The 18,144-nt window shown below is 33.5% G+C and overlaps 1 protein-coding gene across 2 annotated transcripts in view; it reads left to right on the forward strand.

Moving 5' to 3' along the window:
• Positions 1-18,144, forward strand: part of LOC126893302 (monocarboxylate transporter 13) — a 265,737-nt gene that overhangs the window by 36,674 nt on the left and 210,919 nt on the right. The window lies entirely within an intron of this gene.

The following is an 18,144-nucleotide window of genomic DNA, read 5'->3' on the forward strand; positions in this document are numbered from 1 at the left end:
TATAAATTACTCATTACCGAATTCACTGTCCCGTTTTAGCCAAGTCCTATACTAATAAAATATATTTATATATGTAATTCATATAATATTGTAATTTTAAAACATGTATAATTATCCATTTGAAAAATAAATGAATGTTTTTATAATCTTTATATATTTTACAGTTCAAGTTGATTATCCAGTTGGAGTTGACTCCAACTAGTTGTAGTCAACTCTAACGGCTGGTTTCAGTAAAAGTTGATTATAAATATAAAATGAAGATTTATATTCAACATTTACTAGTAAAAGTAGACTGCAACTAGGAAAAGTATACTCTTCCCAATGTCATTTAGTAAAAGTTGATTCTGATTCACACAAACAGCCGATTCTAGAAATTAAATGTTACTGAATATGTTCAAATTAGTCTAGGCTGTATCGTCGCCCCCGTTAGGTAAATTACTCCGATTAGAATTTTTTGCACAAACTTACTCAAAAAGAGGTCCTTATAACAAATCTACTGGGTGCCAGGCAGTACCTTGATCGATAAATTGTTTAAACATTTTTTTTAGACAAATTCACAAAAATAATTTTTTCACTTCGAACAATTTTTGTAGGTCATTTGGGTTATTCTGAGCAAAAAAAGGTATTTTGTGATTTTTCTCTAAAATTGATTGTTGTCGAGTTATACGCGATTTAAAATTTGAAAAATGCGAAAATAGCCATTTTCAAGGCTTAATAACTCGGTTAAAATCCATTATTATGAAAGTCAGAAAGTGACCAAATCAAAGTTTATAGCCCCCACTACAAGATCCAGCAGAAATTTTTGTCACTATTTTATTACTAAGCTTTATATTTAATTATTAACAATGAGCGCTAAGTGCGTATTAGGCGGCCGTCAATGGTGAGTGCTAAAGAGATGCACCATTCCAGCCGTCCAATGGTGCATCTCACTCGCACTCACATTGATGGCCGCCTCAATACACGGTTAGCGCTCATTGTTGATAATTAAAAATAATATCTTATTAATGAAATAATGACAAAAATTTCTTTAGGATCTTATAGAGGTAGCTTTAATCTTTGATTTTTTTTTAGTTTGTGACTTTCATAATATACAGCGTGTCTACTTGAGTTGGAAACATATGGGAAACTTTTTATTATTAATTTTACGAAAAAAAGTTATTCTTTATAAAAAGTTCTGCATGCCCCAAAACCTAAGATTAAATTATCAGATATCAAATTTTCTCAATATTATACGAGGTATGTCAAAAAATATGAATTTCGGCTAAGGGTAAAGTACCTTTATTTCTCTCAATATCGAAAATTCTTATTATGAAAAGTTGTTTGGAAATAAAAACCAAGCTCAAATATGTAATTACATGCTTCTAATTGGAAAAAAATATTTTCCAAATTTTTCTCAAATTTATTGATACTAACTTCGTTTTTATTCATTACACATACGATAACTCTTTTATTATTACTTTTACGAAAAAAAGGTATTCTTTATAAAAATCTCTGTATGTCCTAAGACCGAAGATTCAACCAACAGATATGACATTTTATTAATTTTATACGAGTTATGTCAAAAAATATGAATTTCACTCAAGAGTAAAGTACCTTTATTTTTCACAATATTGAAAACGGTTATTAAAAAAGTTGTTTAGAATTAAAAACTATGTGTCAATATGCAATTACATCCTTCTAATTGAAATACTGTGAAATATAAAGGTGCTATAATATTGAGCGAATTTCATATTTTTTGACACACCTCGTATAAAATTAATAAAAGTTGATATATCATGGTTGTGTCTTAGATTTTAGACCATGCAAAGTTTTTTATGAAGAATAACTTTTTTTCGTAAAATGAATAATAAACGAGTTATGATATTTGTAATAATTAAAAACGATGTTGGGTATCCATAAATTTGAGAAAAATATTTTTTTTTCAATAAGAAGCATGTAATTGCATATTTCATCTTAGTTTTTAATTCCAAACAACTTTTTATCATAAGAATTTTCGATATTGAGAGAAATAAAGGTACTTTACCCTTAGCCGAAATTCATATTTTTTGACATACCTCGTATAATATTGAGAAAATTTGATATCTGATAATTGAATCTTAGGTTTTGGGGCATGCAGAACTTTTTATAAAGAATAACTTTTTTTCGTAAAATTAATAATAAAAAAGTTTCCCATATGTTTCCAACTCAAGTAGACACGCTGTATAATATCGATGGCATTTTTGCCTTTCGGACAGTTCTGGCGCTAATTACATCTTTAACCCTGTTTCAAGTAACTAATGTCGATGTACACTAGCCCAGGGGACCGACTGCTTAACGTGCTCTCCGAGGCACGGTGAGACGGCTCGTGTCATTATTGAAAATGAAAATGGTTTGTCTTTAGCAGGGCTCGAACCCACGTACACTGGCGTATGAGGTCAGCGATTATGCCGTTACTCCACGGCCGCTCGCTCGACTTTCACAATAATTATCTTTAACTGAGTTATTAAACCTTGAAAATGGTTATTTTGGAGTTTTTCAAATTTTAAGTCGCTAATAACTCGACAACAGTCAATTTTAGAGAAAAAAAAGGCCCAACGGATCTAAAAAAAAATTTGTACGAAGTGAAAAAATTATGTATTTTTGCGAATTTGTTTAAAATCATTGTTTATCGCCAAACTTCACTAAAATCATTCATTATTGTACTCATTTGCCCTCATTTTCGGAAGTAAAGTAACACTTTGTTGTATTGAAAGAAGAATGTTACTTTACCTGCCGCGATAATTAATCAAATTAACCGAGATTGAATGTAAGTGGTCAATGGCAGCAATCGATTATTTATTTGAGTGAAATTAAAATTTATTTACTTTAATTATTAAAAATATTGTACAAAATTTATCTTATTATTAATAAAATTTATGTCAAAAAGTAAAATTCTGTAGTGTTTCGCAATTATATTCATACAAAATCAATCAAAACTTTACAGATTTAGTAATTAGGTAGGTATACAATATTGATAACTATCGATTAAACATCAAAACCGGCCATCATGCAAAAGTCATCTGTCATTACTGTCTTTACTGTCATACGAATTTTTTATTTCGTCTAAAATTAAAAAATTTCCTCAAAGTTGTAAGTAAGTGTTAATGTTTTTTATGATTGACGATACAATTTTGTACGCACCACCTCAATACTCTTTATCGAACGCGTCTGTTCCTCTGCTCGTAATATCAGACTCGTTCGATAAAGAGTCACTTTACTGACTGACTTTACTGAAATTGGTTAAACAATTTTTCGACCGCGGTACCGCGTGACACCCTGTTTATTTGTTATAAGGATTGTTATACGGATGTATTTCTTTGAGTAAGTTTGTGCAAAAAATCGAATCAGAATAATTTACCAAACGGGGGCGACGTTACAGACTATACTAATAAGTAGTTGAAACGGTCAAACCAAAGAAACGCACACTCATCAAAAATGCACTTGAGATTCTCGTATAATCAACATTTACTGAATCGATCCAGGAAGAGTCAACTCCAACTAGTAAAAGTTTATTTAAATTTTTAAAATCAACTTTTACTGCTCGTTTCAGTTGGAGTTGACTCCAACTAGTTGGAGTCAACTCTAACTGAGAATCAACTTGAACTGTAACATATATAATTAAAAAAAAAATAAATCATTTGGTTTGAGAGGGGGGCGATCGCCCCCATCGCCCCCCTGGATCCGCCACTGAGGTAATCCGTGATGATAATATACAATGCATAATGATTCTTTAATTCATACTGATTAAGTAGAAAGCACTAAAAAAAAAACGTAACAACTATATGCTATGAGATATTTTTTAATTTCATCACCCGCGGTATATCAACTTATTAATATTGTCATGTTTACTTCATCATCCTATATGATGTTACCAAAACACACTATGTGGTGATTATTCATATCAGTGAACTGTTTCTGAGGTCAATTTTTTAAATGATTTGTTGGTTTCTCGTTAATATTTGTTGGCTTACACGTTGCAATAAAATCTTCTGTAATTAATTTGGTTTTTGTTTTTAAAAACAAAATAATTGTCGTCAATATCATTTGTTCTCGTAATTTAATTTTCAAGGTTTTCCAAGCTACAGCTGTTATGGAAATGCCGGGATAATTATATATTACGTCTGTTTTCGTTAAAGATCTTTCTTAGAAATTTACAGTATGTCTACATTAAATGTTAAAAAATATACAGTACTGGACAAAAAATCTTCCCGACAATTTTAATTGTTTGCTTTGAGACTTTAATTAAGGCAAACATGTTACTCCAGGGATATAAGGCAAAAATTCGAGTATACCATGTTCGGGAGACTTGACCAGTCAGGTTGCAAATGGGTTTTTTGGGTACTATATACCTAATACATTATAAATACAAAAATGTCCGTCACAGTTCGAACGACAGTTTATTTTAATTATTAACAAATAAGGGTAAAAATGGCAGTTTTTTCGTTTAAATCGGATTCATCTTTTAGTAGATGAGCAAAGGTTTAAAATGGCAGTTTTTGAATTTTGGTCCGATCATTTGTTGCTTCGCTAATTGTAAATAAGACTAAAATTTCGAAAATCAATGCTATAACTTTTGCGAAAATGAACTTTTCGATATTGCATGAAAAGTTGCGTCAACCAGTCCATATAGTGCACAAAAAATTTCAAGATGATTCGTCAATTAGTTTAAATTTTATTCAATTTGTTTATCCCACAGAGCTTTTTTTGCAATGGTATTGCTCAGAAAATGATGAGACAGCGATTTTGCGGGTACCACATGAAAAAAGAAGACCAATATTTTCATTATTTTTAATAAAAAAAATCAACAAAAGTAATTTTTACCATTGCAAAAATATTTTAATAAATCAAAGTCATTTTTGGCTTACAAATAATTTGAATAACTTTGTTAATAGTAATTGTAGACTAAATCCACCTTTTTATTTTGTAAAGCTGATATTTTTTATTAAATTAAGGTCAAAGTTAGCCACTTTTTTTATTTAATTCACAGCTACTTTGTTTATAACAATTAAGCAACCTAACTAGCGCCATTTTGAAGTTCAAGGTATATAGTTTATGGGTAAAATTTGAGTAAATTTTGAACTTCAACAGAGTGGTTAATAAAACTTTAAAAATGACGTCCTAACGAAATCGGCTCGTTTGCGGTGGAGGAGAATTATTAAAATCCGTGTACCTAAAAAAATGCAACTAATTCTTCAAAAATATACTGCGATTAATATCTTCGGTGCTTGTTGATGGATTTTGATCATTATTATTTTAATTTGTATGTACTCGTAGTCTTGTAGAGTACGTTATGTACCCATATCCCCACCTAACATTACAAAATATTAGGGGGAATCCCCTTATCACTCAGGATTATGAAAAATAGATTACGACCGATTCTAAGACCTACTGAATATACATACATAATTTCATAAAACTCGGTCAAGCGGCCTCAGAGGAGTATGACAACTAACACTGTGACAGGACAATTTTATAGATGTATGTACATATATAGATGGCTAGGGGTAGACAATTTAGTTCAAAAAAATAAAAAATAAATGTCAGGGGAACAACCCTCCCTTATAACTTATAATTGCTGTAATAATTGCTTGCTGTATCATTATTATTTTCTGAACAATAACATTACAAAGAAAAGCTCTTTGAGATAAACAAATTGAATAAAATTTTAACTAATTGACGAATCGTCTTGAATCATTTTTCATGCAATATCAAAGTCTTAAGTTGATTTCCGCAAAAATTATAGACAATTTTTGATTTTCGAAATTTTAGTCTTACTTTTCAATTTCCGAAGCAACAAATGATCGGACCAAAACTCAAAAACTGCCATTCTCAAAAACCTTTGCTCATCTACTAAAAGATGAATACTCCAAATAAGATATTTAATTACCCTATTTTTACCTGTACCGATTTAAACGAATTTATTTATCGTATGGCATAGATACAACAAGAACACATAATTTTAAAAAAAAGTATATAAAACACTACATGAAGTATCACAAACGAACATCTAATGTATTAATATACTGTAAAACATTTTCGGTCGCATTCAGGAACTCATCGAAAACTCCAGGGTATCGCCTTCGGGGGCATTCCTCAATAATGTGGCGGATGGTCTGCCGTTGCGCACCACAATCACACTCAGGAGTAAGGGCCTTTCCCCATCTATGCAAGCTGTCAGCACATCTACCGGTCCCTGTCCTTATTCTGTTCAGCGCCGTCCATGTATTGCGGGGCAGTTCAAAGCCTGGCGGTTTCTGATCGATACAGGCCATTTGGTGTGATTCCTGTGGTGAGTCGCTCTCCCATTGTCTTCTCCAAGCGTTGGTGAGGTCGAAATGTTCCTGATGTAGGGAGGTGGCCCTTAACAATGGGGGATATCTGGAGCGCAGTCTTTTCATTTCGATATCAAGCTTATCATGGTGGATGGGTAGTTGATGGTTAGCCTCGATTTTTCGATATTCTCTGAGAAGAGAATGACTTCTTCTTAGTTTAGGCGGTGGAATGTGACTCAGAATGGGAAGCCAATAGTTCGGTGTTGGTCGAATTGTACCTGAGATCATTCGCATTGTCTGGTTTAATTGGGTGTCAATGATCTTCGTGTGTTTGCTATTGAGCCATACCGGCGAAGCATATTCAGCCGCCGAGTATACGAGTCCGAGAGCGGATGATCTGAGTACGGAGGCTGAGGACCCCCATGTGGTGCCACATAGCTTTTGGATTATATTATTTCGCGTCTTCAGTTTTTCTGCCGTTCTTTGTAGGTGTTCCTTAAAACTTAAGGTTCTGTCAAGAGTCACTCCAAGATATTTTGGTGTTGAGTTATGAGCGAGTAGTCTGTTTTCAAAGTGAACGGAGAGTTTTTTGTTGGCTTGGGCATTATTAAGATGGAAACAGCACACTTCAGTTTTCGTTGCATTGGGCCGTAGCCTCCATTTGCGAAAATATTCACCCATAACAGCAAGGTCATCCGTCAGTATTGTCTCTGTAACATTCATGTTATTATGTCTTGCTGCAATGGCCCAATCGTCAGCGTACCCAAATTTCTGCGAAGTTGTCCTAGGTAGGTCCGCGATGTATAAATTAAAGAGTAAGGGTGCCAAAACAGATCCCTGTGGCAGTCCATTGCTGAGCTTCATTTGGACACTTCTTAAGTTGCCCATTGTGACGTGAAAAGGTCTGTCGGTGAGCATGCTATCAATGAGTTTGGTTACCTTTTGGCACGGGATGGCACGGATCAGTTTGCAGATTAGTCCTTGTCTCCAGACGGTGTCGTATGCAGCTGATAGGTCAATGAAAGCAACGGATGTTTTTTGCTTTCTTTGAAAACCTGCTTCGATATGTGTTGTTAGGGATAGGATCTGATCTGTGCAGCTGCGGTTAGGTCTGAACCCTGCTTGCTCAATAGGTATCACCCCCAATATGGTGGGGGGTCAAATCAAACGAAAAAACTGCCATTTTTGACACCTATTTGTTAATAACTAAAATTGTCGTCCGAACTGTGACGGGCATTTTTGTATTTATAATGTATTAGGCATCTGGCATATAGTACCCAAAAACCCATATTATGCAACCTGGCTGGTCAAGTATCCCGACAAAAACCTTATTTCTCTGGACTATATTCCTACAAAAATAACCAAAACTGCGATCTGTGCTAACTTCAGGAATAAAAAAGGTTGTCCTTACGCCGAGTTACCAAAATCAATTAAGTAGTACTTAGAAATTTCTTTTTCGTAAGCTGTGTTGATGACATATCAAATATTGATGAACAATAATTGGATAAATGGAGAACATGGAGAACTCATGGGAGGCTTTTGTCCAGGAGTGGATACAAACAGGCAGAATAAGAAGAAGAAGAAAAATTTGATCTGGATTGTACCTGGACCTTCATACTCCATTTTCGTTAGTGGGTATAAACCATGGGTCTAAAAATATATTCCTGATGGTATTTCTTTCAAAGACTGCCAACTTTCTTTTTCTGTTTTCTGTCATCACTATCACCCATGTGTCGCATTCATAACATACACTACTCTAAGGAATTAACGCACCACCTTAAAAGTGGGTCATTTTTGATGTCTCGAATTTCCTAAACCTGTTCGATTTAAGTGATTTTTTTAATATGTTATAGCCTTATTCTTTATCAATATCGCTATAATAATATTGTTGCTAAACAGGTAAATTGTCATTGTACAGGGTGAGGCAGATAAAGGGCCTATTAGAAATATCTCGAGAACTCAAGGTAAGAAAATTATGAAAATCACAATACAGGGGTTTTGAGGTGTGAACTATTTAATGAAAATATTTTGGTCTCTTTGCTACTTCCGGTTATACCGGAAGTTGGTTGTAACTTCGTTTTTTTAAATGGGACACCCTGTATATTTTTACATTTTTGGATTCTCCTTGATTTCTTCTTTCTTAAAATATAAGTTTTTGTAATATTATACAAGGTAGGTTAAAAGATAATTACGTTTTTTTATTAATTTTGTAGCAAAATTCACACCCTGTAGAATTGTAGTAGTTTGACATAATAAACTCTGTTTATGTTCAAATGATTTTTAATATAGTCTACTATGTTAAGAATTATTGGTATAGTTAAATTTTTCCTTTTTTGTATACAGGGTTGGTCGAAACTCAGAATGAGTATTTTCTGAGTTTTCTTAAATGGAACACCCTGTATTTTAGTATTGTAATGAAATGATATTTTAGGATATTTTTAATTTCTTAAGCAATCCCTATACCTAAGTGCTTCAATTTGTGAGTTATTGGTGATTCAATCCAAACATTAATTGCAACACAAAATACCTGAAATTTTATTAGGTTGGCCGTAAAAATATTCATTTCACAAATAATTTTTCGGAAATAAATACATACTAATCGAGAACGATACTTAAAATTGCCAATAATGGTTGAGCTATCAAAATATCTACGTAGTTAAGATTGTTGGTGCGATTAACAATTAAGCACAAATTAAAGCAGTTGGGTATAGGGAATGCTTAAGAAATTAAAAAGTACCATAAAATACCATTTCATTACAATACTAAAATATAGTGTGTTCCATTTAAGAAAACTCAGAAAATACACATTCCGAGTTTCGACCCACCCTGTATACTAAAATTCAGAATTTAGCTATACTAATAATTGGTAACAATAGTAGACCATATTAAAAATCATTTGAACATATAAAGGGATTTTGATGTAGAACTACTACAATTCTACAGGGTGTGAATTTTGTTATGAAATTAATAAAAAAACGTAATTATCTTTTAATCTACCCTGTATAATATTACAAAACTTTATATTTTAAGAAATAAGAAATCGAGGAGAATCCAAAAACGTAAAAATATATAGGGTGTCCCATTTAAAAAAACGAAGTTACAATTAACTTCCGGTATAACCGGAAGTAGCAAAGAGACCAAAATATTTTCATTAAATAGTTCACACCTCAAAACCCCTATATTCCAATTTTCATAATTTTCTTTACTTTAGTTCTCGAGATATTTCTAATAGGCCCTTTATCTGCCTTACCCTATATACCGGGTGTACCAATGAAATGTGTTTTTTTTTCTCAAAGTTCCCCACGACCTGTGGAATATTCTAGCATTTATAAAATACTGAAATTAAAACCCAACTATAGCCTCAGATTTTCTAAACTTTCTGTTTTTTGATTCAATCGCTTATGTTGGATAAAAAAGTTGGATAATTTAACAACTAGCTGAACTAGCCGTGTTTTTCATCAGCACAGGGTGTGCGACAACTTTAAGGGGTAATTCTGCATGAAAACGAAATAAAAGTTCACTTTATAAACGTATATCCGCAAATGCTTCGTTTCCGAGATACGGGGTGTTGAAATTTTTCTTACAAACTGACGATTTATTTATTGCTATAACTGGTTGAAATATGAAAATGAAATTTGGTGGGTTTTAAGAGGTAGTTATTGCGTATTTTTTGACATACAATTAAGAATTTTGTTTTCACCATTGGCATACGGGTAATATGACCAATTATACCTTGTAAATCCCAAATCATGATTTACAAAGTTTATACATTGTATATCATGATTCGGGAATGCTCCTAGTAACATTCAACGTGTCTTGATTCATTTATTTCTAGTGCACCTTTCAGTGGCGGCTCGTGGCTTTAGAGACAGGGTCGGCAAGGTTTTGTCTCCTCAAATAGGTATGCCATCTAATTAAAAGGCTTCAATTTCATAGGAGATTTTTGGTTTTTGTTTTTTTTTGTTTTTTTTTTGTTTTTTTTTTGTTTTTTCCTATAAATTTAGAACCTAATCCTGTTTATAAATTAAGTCTATTTAGTCTATGTTGTTCCGAAGTAGCAAAATGGGTTATAACGTCATTGTAAAATTTATTATTGCTTTGGAGAGATTTTAAAAGTTTTTTTCTATTGACATTTGAAATTTGAGACAAGTTTGACATTTTCTCTTGTTTCATGGTGTTCCGACAATACGGTTTGACTCTTTTGAGACAAGAGAAATCTCGTTCATTTGAGGCAGAATTTGCCCACATTTGAGCACAATAATTTATTAATTTCGTGAACAGTTTGTTGTACCCAATGAATTGCAGTATATAAAATTATACAAATTTTGTAACTTATCCCACCTTCCGAAAATATTTGGATCAGCATGTAAACCTGTTAATCCATTTTCTTATTTTATTTGATTAAAGAATGATGGATAATTTTTAATGAACTTGTCTAATAGATATTTTGAAAATTTTTTGGCGTAACTTTTAAATTTTGAATCGTTAAAGAGGTCACTGACTTATAACAGTGAGTAAATAATAGTTTTGCCTGGTGCAATAGTTTTAACTTGTCCGTGAAGACCATACAATTCACCGGACATCAAGGCAACGCCATCATAAATTTGCCTTACCAATTTATTTTTGATATAGAAAAATTTTAAAATGACCTGTAAAACACCAAAAATATATTCTTTCTTAAGGCTTCTACTCACGTCTGAAAACCTAAAAACCTCTCATAAATATTAGACGTAACGCGTATCGAAGAACAATTGATACTTGTGAATGACATGTTACCTCTATTAGTAGTTTCGTGTACTTCTACCGAAAAGCATCAACATCAAAATATAACTACTAATTGATTCTTTCATTCTGTGCTGTTTTAGATACGCCGCTAAATGTCTTCTAGTCAAAAAGTAAATTAGAAAATTAGTTAAACAATTTTATTTGTTCCCTCTAATTAACTTGATGTATCGAATCCTCCGATTCATCCTGTCCCCTAAATGGTAATTCCTAACAACTTAAAAAAAAATACAATATCAATCATTAAACGACGTAAAACTACCTACTTACCTATTTCATAATTTTATCCCGGGCGCGCTTAGGTACGTGCCTTGCTACCGTTTGCAGATCACCGCTTGGCAGATTGGTTTCTGCCGTACTTGCCATTCAAATAAATACGGGAAATGTATAATTGGTTGCCTATCGGCTAATATTAAATAGCTTCTTATTACAAGCAAATCTTCAATCTGGGGACGGCTCGCCGAAAGCACACAACACACAATCGCAATCGGGTGCATGGCTATAGGATCATTTTTGAAAAGTATCTTACGCACAGCGCACAGGGATCACTTAACGTATGGGATCGATCGAATTCTTTTAAAAACAATGAATAAAATTTAGTCTGTATTATCTCACAGATATTTTTATTATTTCACAGAAATGAATATCATCAACTCTGATTAAATTAAATATTAAAAAAATCTATAATGTCTCCATAAATGTGTGGGTCGGCACTGCCGACCCTGACTAGCCGCCACTGGCACCTTTATTGTGATTTTAGTATAGGTAGTGTGCTTTTGAAGCTGCACACATTTATGGGCGAGTGAAAAATAAGCTTTGTTTCCCTTTACTATTTTTCTTTGAATTTCTGGTTCTTCTGTTCCTCCGAGCTTAATGCAACTCCCAGATATGTTAAACTTTCTACTGTTTCAATATCGTGTAATGCAACTGTGCATCTCTTTCCCCTAACCTACGTAAGCTTTTTTGTCTTTCGAATATTTATTTTTAGTCTTTATTTTTATCTCTTTTGCCCCTGTTTTTAATTGTGAATATATTGCTGCCACGTCTTCCGTTTTGGGAGATTTAATGCTGATGTCATCGGCACAGGCGGTAATCTGTATTGATTAGTGGTTAGGAAAATAACTCTTCCTATATTCAACTGTATCATCAAATATTTGAGGGGTAGGCTGAATAGTGTCGGTGCCAGCAAGTCTCCTTGACTTAATACTTAAACTATTGAAAAGTTCTTCGCGAGCACATTTATAGCCATTTTTTCTTTTACTAGTCGGATGTATTTTTGAGAGATGTTGAAGCTATGCAATATTTGATATAACTTGTATTTACTAATTGAGTCCTGGGCCTTTTTGAAATCTCCTTTAAAGGTGACAATTTCAAGTTATTCATCAATCTTCATTTATTATATGGCACATAATGAAATAAAAACAATGGAATGAAAATGATTTGCAAAATTCCAACAAGTTTAATTACAGTTCATAGATTTGTAATATTAACATGCATAACTAAAATTAGACGGAGAGCCTGCGCCGAAAAATCTCTCTGAATTTACTAAAGCTAGTTTTTTCACAGTTAATTACTGTGATTGTTAGAGAAACACACTGCGGTCGGTCAAGTGAAACGTAGAACATGTGTTACTGATAGCCTATCAAAGTTCCTTTCCTTTCCATTTACTAATGCCGGATTTATACTCAGCTATTGCCACTGCAGCTGCCGTTGACGGAAATATTGCCCGAAATACGATATCGATGCGAGTGAGGTGTTCACATCAGTTCCTCGCCAATGTCCCCACAACTCATTACCGAACGACTCACAAGAAAGGAATGTGACAACAACATCGTCTTGCTCCCTTACTCACTTGCCGCTTTGCCGGCGGCAAGGCCGCCTTTGACTTCTCTCCTTTGACTTCCGCCACTAGAACCGACTCTTTGGGTATGTAGGTGCAGTGGCAGTAGCATGACGAGTAAAAGCGCGAGTGAGCTATTTACACATTCACGCTGCTCACTTCCCTGTCCAATTCCCTGTCGAACAGGGCTGAGTATAAATCCGGTATAAGGCTGAAAATCATTACACGCATTCTAAGTTGAATATAAATAAAAGTTATTATAGTCGGTCAGCTGTATGACGGAACAGAGCCGGTCAGTCAGCCCCAATGAATTTACAAAAAAATTAATGATTCAAATTAATTTACTATACTTCAAAATTTTTGTGGAGATAGAAAAAGAGGAAGAAATGTTTCGCGTGCTCGTCATCGGCGTTGCAGGCGGCGGCTTGCTTTTTTTCTTTGCTATAAAGCCTGGGTTTCCTCGAAAGCGGCACCGACAAACAGCGATCGTAGCACTGCGATGAATTACGTCAGATTACGGTGAAAAATTCAAGGTTCTTCACTGGGGCAATGGAATGTGCAAGCTCAGCAAGCGGTGGCTTCCAACGCATTCTTGGAAACCAACGCTATTATTTTGCATGGTACAGTTTTTTATGATGTCATTCATCGCAGTGTTACGATCGGAGGTTGTCGGCACCGCTTTCGAGGAAACCAGCGCTTAAGCAATTGAAATATTTTAAAATTATATTTAAAATGTGATTTCTAGTAATTATTAGTATATACATGTTATTAGTTACATTGAATCAATCGTTTATTTATAAAAAATTATCAAAAAATAAGTATTGTTTAAATTAATAGTATTATTTTCATACCTGAATTTTCTGGCGGAGGTTGAATATCGACGTCGTTGATTAATTGCGGTAATTGGTGACTCTTAAATCAATCAAATTCATATTTTCTCCAATTATTTTCCATCCTCGATAGGTTGGAGACAGTTCAGTTATAATTTTTTTGGTGAGCCTTGCGCAAAATATTTGCAATGTAACTTGCTCTTAAAAATTGTTCCATTAACTCTGAACTAGATGGCGGCATACTCGATCATCGACGGTTTTAATTTTTATTTTAAAGCAGTCACTTACTACGGTACTCGAACATTTTTTGTAAGTCTTCGAGAACAAAACAAATTGTGCCTCGTTCACAGCTTTTAATTTCTTCATGCCGTATAAATTACAAACAAATTACAAACATTTATTAATGGTAGCATGTAACATTCGACATGTTGTTGTTGTTGTTGTTCCGATATTAACATATGGGGCACAAACATGGACAATCACAAAAAAGAATATGAACATACTCAGAGTCACTCAACATGCGATGGAAAGAGCAATGCTTGGCATATCACTTAAGGACAGGAAAACAAACACATGAATAATACAGGAAACCAAAGTCACCGATGTAGTACAAAAATCATTAAAATTGAAATGGGAATACGGTGGACATGTAGCTAGGAGAGACCTAAACAAATGGCACAGAACAGTTCTAACCTGGAGACCATACCAACACAAAAGACCCAGAGGCAGATCTCTTATGAGATGGGCAGATGGTCTGAAACGGCTGCCGGGAGAAATTGGCTACAAGTAGCGTACAACAAAAACAATGGAAAGAAAGACTTGAAGAGACTTATGTTCAGATGTGGACGTGAATGGCTAGACGAAGAAGAAGAAGCATGTAACATTATATTACATAAATGGTTTATTCAGGGTAATTAATACATATTATTAATATTACTAAAAATTTCTATACACCACATTTTAAAATATAATTTAAAAATACTTCAGTTGCTTATGGTAGAGAAAAGAGCGAGCCGCCGCGCCGCCTGCAAAGCAGATGGAGCGCGCGCGAAATATTTCTTTCTTTTTTTCCTGACCGACGGGCATTTTCCCATAAAATCGTTGACCGACCATTTTGTATATGTTTCATATATCAAATATTACATCCACAACAGTTTTGAAGTATAGTAAATGAATTTCAATCATTAATTTCTTTGTACATTCGTTGGGGCCGACCGACCGGCTCTGTCCCCTCATACAGCTGACCGACTATAATAACTTTTATTTATATTCAATTTAGAATGTGTGTAATGATTTTCAACCTTAGTAAATGGATTGCATTACCTCCGCAGGTAAGCAACTTTGATACCCTCTCACTAACCCCTGTTCTACGTTTCGCTTGACCGACCGCAGTATGTTTTTCTACACAATGACAGTAATGAACTGTGAAAAAACTAGCTTTAGTAAATTCAGAGAGATTTTTCGGCGCTGCCTCTTGGACTAAATTATAGCGAATCTAAATGTTGGGTAACGACTAGTACAATATTTAAACGAGCAAATGTTTTTACAATTTAAGAAAAAAACATTTACGTGTGATATTTTGTGGAACAATTTATTTGGGTTAAAGATAATAACTTTTATATTTACAATACTTATGCGAAATACATAGAAAAATATTAAGAACTTGACGATTACGATTATTCAAATATTATATTTGTTTTGTTAGGATGTTAAAGGTTGGACAAATATTTAGTTTTTGGAATTAGTCTTGGACTATACGATATGTGCAAGATTAATAAAAACCTTCAGTTAAATAATTTAATTATACTTACTTACTTATACTTATTCCTCTTCACTCCATGCGGAGCATAGGGCGTCAACTGTCTGCCTCCATTCTGTTCTATCCTTTGCACTGATCTTTATTTCTGCCACGGTATTCCCAATACCATTAATTTCTTTCTCAACACTTCTTTTCCACGTTTTTACGGGTCTAACTGGTCTTCTCTTTTCATGTGGTGTGTATTCTAGGGCTTGCCTCGCTATGTCTGTGTCAGGTCTCCTTAATGTGTGCCCCATCCAACTCCATTTCCTTTTGCATATTGTCTTATATATAGGGTGAGGCAGATAAAGGGCCTATTTCGAGAACTAAAGGCAACAGAATCATGAAAATTGGAATGAAGGGGTTTTGAAGACTGATCTATTTAATGAAAATATTTTCATCTATTTGGTACTTCCGGTTATACCGGAAGTTGCTTATAACTTTGTTTTTTTTAAATGGGACACCCTGTATATTTTTACATTTTTCGATTCTCCTTGATTTCTTCTTTCTTAAAATATGAGGTTTTCTAATATTATACAGGGTAGTTTAAAAGATAATTACGTTTTTTATTCATCTCGTAGCAACTTTCACACCCTGTAGAATTGTAGTAGTTTGAGATCAAAATTTCTATTTACGTTCAAACGATTTTTAATATAGTCTGCTATTGTTAAGAATTATTAGTATAGCTAAATTTTTAATTTTAGTATACAGGGTGGGTCGAAACTCGGAGTATTTTCTGAGTTTTCTTAAATTTAACACCCTATATTTTAGTATTGTAATGAAATCATATTTTATGGTACTTTCTTACTTCTTAAGTGTTCCCTATACCTAACTGCTTTAATTTGTGCTTAATTCTTAATGGCACCAACAATCTTATCTACGTAGGCATTTTGATAGCTCAACCATTATTGGCAATTTTAAGTATCAGTCTAGATTAATATGTATTTATTTCCAAAAAATTATTTGTGAATAAATATTTTCACGGCCAACCTAATAAAATTTCACGTATTTTGTGTTGCAATTAATGTTTGGCTTTAATCACCAATAACTCACAAACTAAAGCAGTTAGGTATAGGGAATGCTTAAGAAATTAAAAAGTACCATAAAATAACATTTCATTACAATACTAAAATACAGGGTGTTTCATTTAAGAAAACTCAGAAAATACTCATTCCGAGTTTCGACCAACCCTGTATACTAAAATGAAAAATTTAACTAGACCAATAATTCTTAACAATAGTAGACTATATTGAAAATCATTTGAACATAAATAGACTTTACTATTTCAAACTATTACAATTCTACCGGGTGTGAATATTGTTACGAAATTAATAAGGAAACGTAATTATCTTTTAAACTACCCTGTATAATATTATAATACCTTATATTTTAAGAAAGAAGAAATCAAGAAGAGTCCAAAAAAATAAAAATATACAGGGTGTCCCATTAAAAAAAAACGAAGTTACAATCAACTTCCGGTATAACCTGAAGTAGCAAAGAGTCCAAAATATTTTCATTAAACAGTTCACACCTCAAAACCCCTGTATTCCAATTTTCATGATTCTCTTGCCTTTAGTTTTAGAGATATTTCTAATAGGCCCTTTATCTGCCTCACCCTGTATAGGTTCCTGGTTAATTTTTGTCCATAACTCTTAGTTTGATATGCGGTTTGGCCAGTAAATGTTAAGAATCTTCCTTAGGCATTTATTTATGAACACCTGCATATGTCCGTTACATTTTCTTAACACTTTCCAAGTTTCTGCTCCGTATAGTGGCACAATCGTCAGGTTGCTGTTGATTAATTTTATCTTGGTTTTACTTGTCATCTGACTTGAAGACCACATTTTCCTTAACATATTGAATGCGTTTTGAGCTATTCCTATTCTCCGTTTCACGTCCTCCTCCGTCCCTCCTTTGTTGTTCAAAATACTGCTTAAGTAGAAATTTCTCTACCGTTTCTAATTCCGTACCTCCCAGTGATATTCCCATTTCTCTTGGTGTATTTATTTTCATTACCTTAGCTTTTCTGACGTTTATGTTGTCCGACCTTCTTCCCTGCCTCTGCTACTTTTTCAGTTTTGCGTTGCATGTGTTGTCTTTTTTCTCTTAAAAGGCATATATCATCTGCAAATTCCAAGTCCTCAAGTTGGTTAAAAACATTCCATCTTATTCCAGACTTATTACTAGTAGCCTTGTACATGATCCAGTCGATTACTATCAGGAATAAGGTCGGAAAGAGCACACAGCCTTGCCTTACTCCTGTACCAATATCTATTTGTTCTGTTAACTTTCCTTCGTGGACTATGCATGCTGTGGACTAGAGAGCGGAATATATGCAAAGTGCATATAGATGCATATATTGCATATTTTCAGACAACAAACACAACATTGCATATTTAAGCTAAACACGATTTATTTTGCATATTTTAAAAATAAATTATATAAAAGTTTAAAATTTTCCTCTCTTAGTTGGAATTTTATAACTTCGATATGAACGAGCTCGTTATTTATCTATCTATCGCTCATCTGGACTTTCCCATTACTACCTGAATTTAACAATTATGGGTGTTCCCAGAAAAATATTATTTTATTAGCGTAGCAAGT

Source organism: Diabrotica virgifera, chromosome 10, assembly GCF_917563875.1.
Source record: "Diabrotica virgifera virgifera chromosome 10, PGI_DIABVI_V3a".
NCBI classification, from domain to species: domain Eukaryota; kingdom Metazoa; phylum Arthropoda; class Insecta; order Coleoptera; family Chrysomelidae; genus Diabrotica; species Diabrotica virgifera.